Raw genomic sequence first — 10,691 nt, forward strand, 5'->3', positions numbered from 1 at the left:
TCTTCCCTTTCCTTTCAGAGGTCTTCTCCTCAGAAGAATTGTGCTGCTAGCCAATAAAATAGCAACTTCCCCCACCGTCCATTTAATTAATTAAGTGAATGCTATCCAAGGGCTAATACTTAGAAATCACTTTCCTTTTTTTGATAGTTCCAACTTAAAACAAATGTGAGTCCTGACAGCAAACGACTAAATTACACCGAAGTCAAATCCCGGAATTGCCACAAGAGGGCGGTAGCACCGAAGCGTCGGTGTGTTTCAGGGCTTTTCAACCCTGTCCCAGCTCGCCAGCCCTGCCCCTTCGGCTGCATTAAATGTTCACATCCGCAATCTTTGTGCCTCGGGGACAGACAACCAAGTGGTCACTGCTGGGGATGTGGCTCCCTAAACACAATACTATTAGGACACAGTTTGGGTTATTTTGGTTTTACACAGCATTCTTTGTCAACCTCACTGGAAACATATTTTCATGAGAACTCATCTCATTCCACCTACTGCCAGCTAAATTTATCTCCAGAGTTTAACAATGTGGTATGATTAATTAGGGACGAAACCATTTCCTGAGTACTTTGGACATAACTGATTCTAGGACTCTGTGATTCACCGTCATTGCTTCAGCCTTCTGTCCCTGAACAAAAAGCATTTATTTATGTTTTCTGTGGTTTGTTGTTCTCTTTTCCCCCTTTTTCAAAGACAAACATAGTTAATTTGTAAAAGCAAATTGGGTTTTTTTTTTCTCTTCTTTATAAAATAGTTTTAATTGAAACACAGGAATCCCATCAAGAGCTAAGTTATATCATGCTACTCCTGTTCAAATAGTTCGATTGGCTTTTAATCTCTAGGCTGAAAAGACATTACAATGACCCCTAGGATCTGTCTAACCCCTATGCACCCTCCATTCTTCCCCTGAATGCTCCTTGCTAGCCAACAAGAGTGCTCCACCCCAGGACCTTTGCACTGGCTTGTTCTTCTTGGGTCATCTTCCTCCACTGCCACTGCCATAACCATATGTCTTTTTCACTTCCTTCAAATGTTATTTTCTAAGGAAGCCTTTCCTGGCCACTGTATCTTAAATGAGCATCACTGGGCCACACCCACAAGCACACTCACGTACATCGTCTTTTCCCTGCCTTTATACTTTTGCTCTAGCATTTAACGTACATTTTACTTATTTGTATAGTTTATTCTTTGCTTCCCTACAAAAAAGAAAGCAGCGTAGAGGTGAAGGTTTGTCTGTTTTATTCACTACTATATTCCCCCAGCACCTAGAATAACAACTGGCACACAGTAGGTGCTGAGCAAAAAATTATTAGAAGAATGAGTGAATAACAAAACCAGAATCGTACCCTAAAAATAGGTCATATCACATTTATTCCTTCTTATTATTCACATCTCTGCTCAATAATCCTCTCCACCCACCCTCTTTAAGTAGCCCATCCTGCAAGTCATTCTCTATGCCTTTAGCCCAACTTATTTCTTCAGAGTATTTAGCATTATTAAATGTTATCACTCAAATATTTGTTAACTTTAAAAATGTAGTTATTTGTCCTACCCATTTGAAGGTAAGCTCAATGAGGGCAAAGAATTTGATCTGTTCACTGCTGTGTCTCCTCAGCTTCGAATTTTTTTAATCAAAAATCATGCTGACCCCCAGCTCTGCCACTACCAGCTGTGTGACTGTGGGCAAGTTACCCAGCCTAGGTTATGTATCTCAGTTTTGTCATCTAAAAACTGAAGAAATAATAGCACTTACGTCATAGGATTGTTATGAATATTAAATGAGCTAATATTTATTAAGTGCTAAGAAGAGTGTCTAGCACATAGTAGGTGCTGTGTAGGTGCTAAATGAATGTCAAATAAATGTGCATCATTAAAAATAAAATAGAACAAAAAAACAAAAAATAAAAGACACACAAAATATCTTTCTGGGGTAACAGAAATATTGTATACCTTGATTTTGGTGGTTACAGGTTTATATTTGTTAAGTACAATAAACTATAACTTAAAAAAATCATTTTGACCATCTATGTGTGGGTCTATTTCTGAATCCTTGATGCTATTCCATTGATTCATATCAACGCCCTTTCTCCAATATCACGTTGTCTTAACTAACTTTGTAGTAAGTCTCACAATCAGGGTGTATATTGATTTCTTCTAAAAATCTTGCTGGGATTTTGATTAGGATTGTACTGAATCTATAGATCAGTTTGGGGAGAACTGACATCTTAACAATACTGAAGTCAATCCCTTAACAGGACTCATGCCCTAATCCTTGGCAGTACTCTGTGATGGTGGAAAGACCAGAAAGGGAAAGGAGCTTTCTAAAGCCTCATCAGAGATGCCCTTGCACCAACAGTGGCACCAAAGGTGCAGAAACCCCTGGTCCTAAAGAGATCATTATTAATTGGAGGCAATGAGTATCTCCACAGTGACTCATGATGGATAAGCTTCAATGACTGGAGAGGTAGAAAACTTGACCCTTGCCTTAATTAAGACCTGGGTTCTCTATGCTGCCCTAAGTTTCAATTTCAAAAAACCTGGAGCTGAATTTCCCATCAGTCCAATGTGACGGGAGGCACAGAATTGAAGTTGATATTAAGAAAAAAAAAGAAAATTAGATTAATCTGGGTTTTCCAGAGAACAGAACCAGCAGATCTATATATCTATCTACCTACCTATCCATTGACCATCCATCCATCTACCTATGCATCCATCCAAATATTGAGAATGGGGTGGGGAGGGGTGATCTATTACAAGGAATTGGCTCACATGAATATGGAGGCTGAGAAGGCCCCAAATTTGTGGTCAACAAACTGGAGATGCAGGAGAATTGAAATTCCAAGAACCAAGAGAGCTGATGTGTAAGTTCTAGCCCAAGCCGAAGTTTCAAGAGAGGAGAAAGTCAGTGTCCTCACTTGAAGACGGAGTGAGTGAACTCTCTTTTCCTCAGCCTTTTTTGTTCTAGTCCTGCTCTGCTTGATTGGATAAGGCCCACCCACACTGGGGAGGGCAATACTGATTCTGATGTTAATCTCATCCAGAAACACCCTCACAGACACACCCAGAAAAACCAAATACCTGAGAACCCCGTGGCCAGTCAAGTTGACACAGAAAAGTAACCATCACAGGAGATCACTGTTGCACCCAAATTTCTGGACTGAGATTCATACTTGTGACACTAGAATCACTTTCTGACTCATTGTTCAGGAAGACATAGATCCACAGGCTAACGTGAATAGAAAAGTGGAGAGGACAAAATAGAAATTGTAGGAGAAGCTTTTCACAATTCATCAGAAATGGACCTCAGCATTCTGTTTTTAAAACAGTGCTGAAGGTAAGGGAGCATGTATTTTTGAATATCACCAAGATAGCACAAGAAATCAGATCCCTATCTTACACACTCACATAAAATAACCTGAAATGGATCAAAAACTTAAATGTAAGACCTAAAATTACAAAACTCCTCAAAGAAAACATACAGAAAAAGATCTTTGACAGGGGCCTTGGCAATAGTTTCCTGGATCAGACACCAAAAGCCCAGGCAACAAACGCTAAGATAAAAAAAGTGCAACTACACTAAACGAAAGAGCTGCTGCAAAGCAGAGCAGCAATAAATGGAAAAAGCAACCTACAAAATGGGAGAAGATATTTGCAAACCATATGTCTGATAAGGGGTTAATATCCAAACTATATCAAGAATCATGCAATACACTAGCAAAAAGTAAATAATCCAATTTAAAAACGGGCAGAGTACCTGCATAGACGTTTGGCCAAAGAAGACCTACGAATGGCCAACAGATACATGAAAAGATGCTCAACATCATTTGTCATCTGGGAAAAACAAATCAAAACCACAAGGGTATATCACCTCATACCTATTAGGATGGCTATTTATCAAAAAGACAAGAGATAACAAATGTTGGACAGAACATGCAGAAAAGAGAACGTTTAGAACACTATTGGTGGGTATGTAAAATGGTACAGCCATTACAGAAAACAGTATGGAATTTTTTGAAAAAAATTAAAAAGTGAACTACCATAAGATCCAGCAGTCCCACTCCTGGGTATATAACCACATGAATTGAAATCAGTATCTCAAAGGGATATTTGTGCAACGTGTTCATTGCAGGACTATTCAGAATAGCCAAGACACGGAAAACAACCTAAGTGTTCATCAATGGATGAAAGGATAAAGAAGATGTGGTGTACACACAATACAATGGAACATTATTCAGCTATGAGAAAGAAGGAAATTCTGCCACTTGCCACAACATGGATGGACTTTTTTTTTTTTTTAAGATTTTATTTATTTATTTGACAGAGACAGCCAGCAAGAGAGGGAACACAAGCAGGGGGAGTGGGAGAGGAAGAAGCAGGCTCCCAGCGGAGGAGCCTGATGTGGGGCTCGATCCCAGAATGCTGGGATCACGCCCTGAGCCGAAGGCAGACGCTTAACGACTGAGCCACCCAGGTGCCCCAACATGGATGGACTTTGAAAGCATTATGCTGAGATAAGTCAGACAGAGAAATGCAAATACTGTTTTGATATCACTTATATGTGGACTCTAAAAAATCTGAGCTCATAAAAACAGACAGTAGATGGTAGTTACCAGGGGCTAAGGAGCAGGAGAATTGGAGAAATGTTTAAGGTTACAACCTTGCAACTAGTGGATAAATATTTCTAGAGATCTAATGCACAAAGTAATGATTACAGTCAACAATACTGTAGATTAAACTTCAAAGTTGCTAAAAAAAACTAGATCTTAATTGTTCTCACCGCAAGAAAGAAATAATTGTGTGATGTGATAGAGGTGCTAACACTACAGTGGTAATCATATTGCAGTATATAAGTGAATCAAACGAATACATTGTACACCTTAAACTGACATGATGTTGTATGTCAATTACATCTCACTTTTTAAAAAACCAAAAATAGAACTACCATATGATCCAGCAATCCCACTTTTGGGAATATACCCAAAGGAAACAAAATCAGTATCTCAAAGAGATATCTGGACTCCCATGTTCATTGCAGCATTATTCAGAATAGCCAAGATATGGAAACAACTTAAATGTCCATCTAAGGATGACTGGATCAAGAAGATACAGTATATAGATATACAACGGAATATTACTCAGCCACAAGAAAGAAAGAAATTCTGCCATTTGCAACAACACAGCTGAACCTGGAAGACATTATGTAAGTGAAATAAGCTAGACAGAGAAAGACAAATATTGTGTGGTTATCACTTACATGTGGAATCTAAAACAAAAATGTTTTGAGTCAGACTCATCATAACAGAGAGTAGAATTTTGGTTACCAGGGGCTAGGAGTGGCAGGGTGGGGGAACAAAATGGGGAGAGGTTGGTCAAAATGTACAAGACTTCTGTTATGAGATGAATAAGTTCAGGAGACCTAATGTATGCCTTGGTGACTATACCTAATAATAATGTATCGTACACTTGAAATTCACAAATGGAATAAATCCCAAGTGTTCTCACCCCATGCACACAAAAAAATTGTAACTATGGGAGGTGGGTGGATGTGTTAATTAATTCAAATGTGGTAATCACTTCACAATGTATATGTCTCTCAAAACATCATGTTGTTCTCCTTAAATATTTGACAATAATTTGTCAAAAATAAATGAATAAAAAATATTTTAAAAAAGAAAATGCCGACTATATTTTAATAATAAAATAGAATAGGATGAGAAGAAAGAAAACATGCTAAGTGTTAGCAGCCAGTCACAGAAGATCCTATATGATTCCATTTACATGAGAAGTCCAGAATAGGCAAATCCAGAGAGGCAGAAAGTGGCAGATTAGTGGTTTTTTAGGGATGAGACAGTTAGGAGGTGGGGAATGAGTGACTGCTGTCAAATACAGCAGTCTGGATTTCATCTGCAGTGATAAAAATGTTCTAAAATTGATTGTGTCGTCAATCGCACAACTCTGTGTATACACTAAAAACTATTGTGCTACACACTTCAAATGGGTAAATTGTGTGGTATGTGAATTAGGTCCACCTGTGAGTTAATTTAACTCAGTTATCAGTGCAGACACTACTCTCATGTTTGTATGAGTCATGTCAAACCCAAACACACTGCAAAGGACGAACTTAAGAATTTCCCACTGGTTTGAAAGAGGCATACTTGAAAATCAACGAAAGACAGCTTTAATAAGACACCATGTAGTCCTAAATTGCCAAGGACTGAAAAGCAGATGCTAAAATATAGGTCATAACTGAATCTCTTAAAATAAACCTATTTTTAGCTGAAGCTATTTAATCTTACTACACTACCCCTTCTCTAAGAAACTCCCTATCAATTAAATTGCCATTTCATGTTCAGAGTTCCTACTATGTGCTAGCTGTCCTGATTAAAGCAGTTCACAGTCCAAATAAATCCAAACCAAAATCAATTTCAGCTGATAAAACACGTGAATTTAAGCTCCTCTAATTGCTAATGCTACCCAGAAATTCAGTTGATTTGGCAGGTCCCTAAAAGTTGTTTGAACACCTGGAGATTCACCTGGGTTATCTAGGTACAATGGGGTCTGTCATCAGACTGACTTGGTTTAGAATAAAAAAGCCCATAAGAATTCCAACCTGTATGAGGATAATTTCCGATAATGAAAAAATGTATTAAGAGCAGAAAAATAAAGAAAAGAGAGCACAGAAAAGTCTTCCTGACATTGCCTTCATTAGTCTTCAAAAATTAATGGGGGCACCTGGGTGGCTCAGTCATTAAGCCTCTGCCTTCGGCTCAGGGCTTGATCCTGTCGTTCTGGGATCGAGCCCCGCATCAGGCTCCTCCACTGGAAGCCTGCTTCTTCCTCTCCCACTCCCCCTGCTTGTGTTCCCTCTCTCGCTGGCTGTCTCTCTCTCTCTCTGTGTGTCAAATAAATAAATAAAATCTTTAAAAAAATTAATGGTCACTACAATTCAGGCAGCAGCTGCAGTTTCCTCAGCCATCTACAAAGGACACTTGACTTACTCTCTTCTTTATCAATGACCATGACCTGGGCAGAGTATCAACTAACACATAGCTTCACTTCCTCGATCAAGAGCTCTTTTATTTATACTTTTTATTTCTCAAGCTATAAATGCCAAAAGTACTTGGAATTTTGTTTTAAGGAAAAGAAAAATCACTGCAGAATTATTCTACCAAATTTAAAAGCATATTACAAAGCCATACTTTTTTTTAAAATGTGGTACCATTTCAATTCAGGAACACATATAAGTCAAAAAAGAACAGAAGAGAAAAATCTAGAAATAAACTAGGTGAATATAAATTTTTACTATATGTTAAAGGTGATATTTGAAATTAAATGAATTATTTAGCCAACTTATTAAGCAGCTGATACCTGGTAAAGATATCCAGAGAAATATTACTGCAACCTATCAAAGTAAATTCCAGGTGAATTAAAGATAAATGTATTTTTAATGAAACTATAAATTCTTTAGGGGAATACATTTTTCTTCTCTTGAAACAAAGAACTTTCTAAGAATACATACAAATTCGGATTTTTAGGGAAAAAATTAAGGTATTTGGCTACACAAAACCCAAAAAGATCTATAGGCAGGAAAATTACATAAAGTTTAAAATCACAGGACTACCTCTTGCTAGACAATTACGTGATTTTAAAAAAATATATTTGCAGAATATAAGAACAATACTTGAATTCTTAATATGTACAAAATTCTTACATATCAGTAAAAAAGAGAAATGCCCTGAAAATGTAAGTAATTCACAAAAGGGGGGGGAGTATGAAAAATAACTCAGTATCAAGAGTTTTTAAATATATGTTCCATTTAAAATAACATTGAGGTTGGGTTTTTTCTGAATAAATTAGTAATACTTTTAAAACATGAAAACACATATTTGGGTGGGGGGACAGTATTCTCAAGAACTACTAGTTGAGATGATTTGATACCACAAAAAATGCATAGTCTTCAACACACATTTGCTCTTCTGGAAAAGCATCTGAAAGAGCTAATTAAGGACGTGTACAAAGATTGACTTGTCCTCTGAAATCTACATCGCGCTCTTTCTCACCTCTTTTGGGCCTGAACTCAAATGGCTTCTGCACGAGGAAGCCTACACGACATGCTACCCTATCGAAAGTCGCAAGGCCCCACACTATATTTACCCCCCCACACACTATATTTTCCCCAGCATGGCACCTGTAGGTTCATGATCCTCTCAGATTTCCTGGTGTAATCTGAAACCAGCCCCCCTATGCAGAGGGCAGGGAGAGACCACAGAGAGTCGGGCCACTCAGGTAGGTGGCGATTTTAATAATAGCAAAGGGAACTTACACGCAGGCTTGTCTTGGGCAGCAGCCAGAGAAATGGATCCCTGCACCCGCCCTCCAGATTTTGAAAGCTTATAAGGAGACCTTAATTGGGCTCAGTCACAAATGCCATGCAGGTGTTTTCTACATCACATCACCATCTCAAGGCTGTGTCCTGGGAGCAGCTTCCGGGAGCAGGAAAGGCAAGTGGAACCTACATCCCGAGGACAGGGGAAGAGGTAAGGAGCCTCCGAGTGCCCAGGTCCAGCTCATAGGTCAATTGCAGTCACATCTTTTTTGATTAAGTTCCCCAAAAGCACTTATCATATATTTTATTTATTTATCTAGTTTTTATTTTTCTTCTCCCACCAAAATATAAGCTCTGTAAGACAAGTTTTTTGTGTTTTGATCACTAATATGACCAGGCACAGTCCTAAGATTCGTGGGGTCTGACATTTATACAATTTTGGGTCTTCCTTAAAAGAGTGTCCTTAAAATAAATTTTTAAATTTCAAATTTAAAAAACCTGAGAAGACAAATCTACAAAATCTAGGGGCACCTTGGTGGCAGTCAGTTAAACATCTGACTTTTGATTTCTGCTCAGGTCGTGATCTCCGGGTCCTGGGATGGAGCCCTGCATCAGGCTCCGTGCTCAAGAAGGAGACTGCTTGGGGTTCTCTCCCTCTCCTTTTGCTCCTCCCCCGGCTTGTGCTCTCTCTCTCTTTCTTTCTGTCTAAAATAAGTAAAATAAAATCTTTTTTACAAAATCTACAAAATCTAGAAAAATGACAACACAAGTTTAATTAAAATCCCCTCATAAGTTGAATTATTTCATTATTGGCTGGATTCCTAAAGATATTTCCCCCACAAAGCCAGGGAGTAACTGATATAATTTTTTGTAGTTCAGAGAATTCATTCATTCATTCATTCATTCATTCATTCATTCATTCATTATATTTTGCAAATGTTGTGATATAATTCACATACCATAAAATCCACTCATTTCAAGTATACAATTCAGTGGACTTTAGTAGTCACAGAGTTGTGCAAACACCACAATCAACTTAGAAGCACTTTATCACCCATGCCAAAGTTTATACCACACTTATCAGCTGATGAGACATTTACGTTGTTCCTACTTTTTTTTTACTTTGTTTTTTTATGATTTCTTTATTGAGATGGAATTCACATACTATACAATTCATCTTTTTAAAGTATATAGCCCAATGGCTTTCAGTATATTCAAAGAGTACCACTAATCCCAGGACATTTTCATTACCCCCCAAAATCTCTGTGCCCATTCGAGTCATTCCTTATTTCCCCTTCCCTCAGCCACTGGCAGCCACATACATAAACTTTATTTCTATGGATTTGTTCATTCTGGACATTTCAGATAAATGGAATTATCCAGTATGTAGGCTTTTGTGACCAGCTTTTTTTTTCACTTAACACGTTTTCGAGCTTCATCCATCCATGTATCAGTAACCTCTTTTTATGGTTGAAAAATATTCCATTGTATGTTTATACCACTTTATCCAAGCCTCAGTTGATGGACATTTGGATTGTTCCCACTTTTTTGACTATTACGAATAGTGCTGCTATGAACAGTTCCGTACAAGTTTTTGTGTGATGTACGTTTTCATCTCTTGGCTATATGCCTAGGAAAATGGAATTGCTGTCATATGGTAACTCAATATTTAACATTTTGAAGAACTGCTAAAATCTACATTCATTCCAGTTTTACATTCTCACCAGCCATTTATGCAGTCTCCCAATTTTCCCCTCTCTTTGCCAATACTTGTTATTGTGTGTCTTTTTTATTTTAGCCATCCTAGGGAAACAGGACGTGATTGATATCTCATAGTGGTTTTGATCTGCAATTTTCTGTTGTCTCATGATGTTGAGCAATTTTTTCATGTATCCAATAGCCACTTGCATATCTTTGGAGAAATGCCTATTCAGATCCTTTGTTCACTTTTTAAAACTGGATTGTATCTTTTTATTACTAAAGTGAGATGGGAAGCCACTGGGGCAGGAGTGACAGGATCTGACTGACACTTCACAGGCTCACACTGACCGCTGTGCTGAGACTCCTCTGAAGGGGAAAACTGGCAAAAGCAGGGAAACTAGCAGTGAGGAGGCGAGTGTAATAACCCAGGCAAGACAGGCCAGTGTCCTCGAACCGCAGCGCTAGTAGTGGTAGTATGAAAAGGTTTCGATTCCGGATACATTTTGAGGCCAGAAGTGACAAGATTTCCTGATGGATTGCGTGATGGGTGTGCAGTAATAAGTTCTGAAACACTTCCAAGTCCTTTGTTCTGAGAAACGGGAACCAGAGCGTCAGTAGTCTGACTTTGGACATGCTGAGTTTGAGATGCCTATTAGGCATCCAAGCG

Source organism: Ursus arctos, unplaced genomic scaffold (assembly GCF_023065955.2).
Source record: "Ursus arctos isolate Adak ecotype North America unplaced genomic scaffold, UrsArc2.0 scaffold_12, whole genome shotgun sequence".
In the NCBI taxonomy this organism is placed as follows: Eukaryota; Metazoa; Chordata; class Mammalia; order Carnivora; family Ursidae; genus Ursus; species Ursus arctos.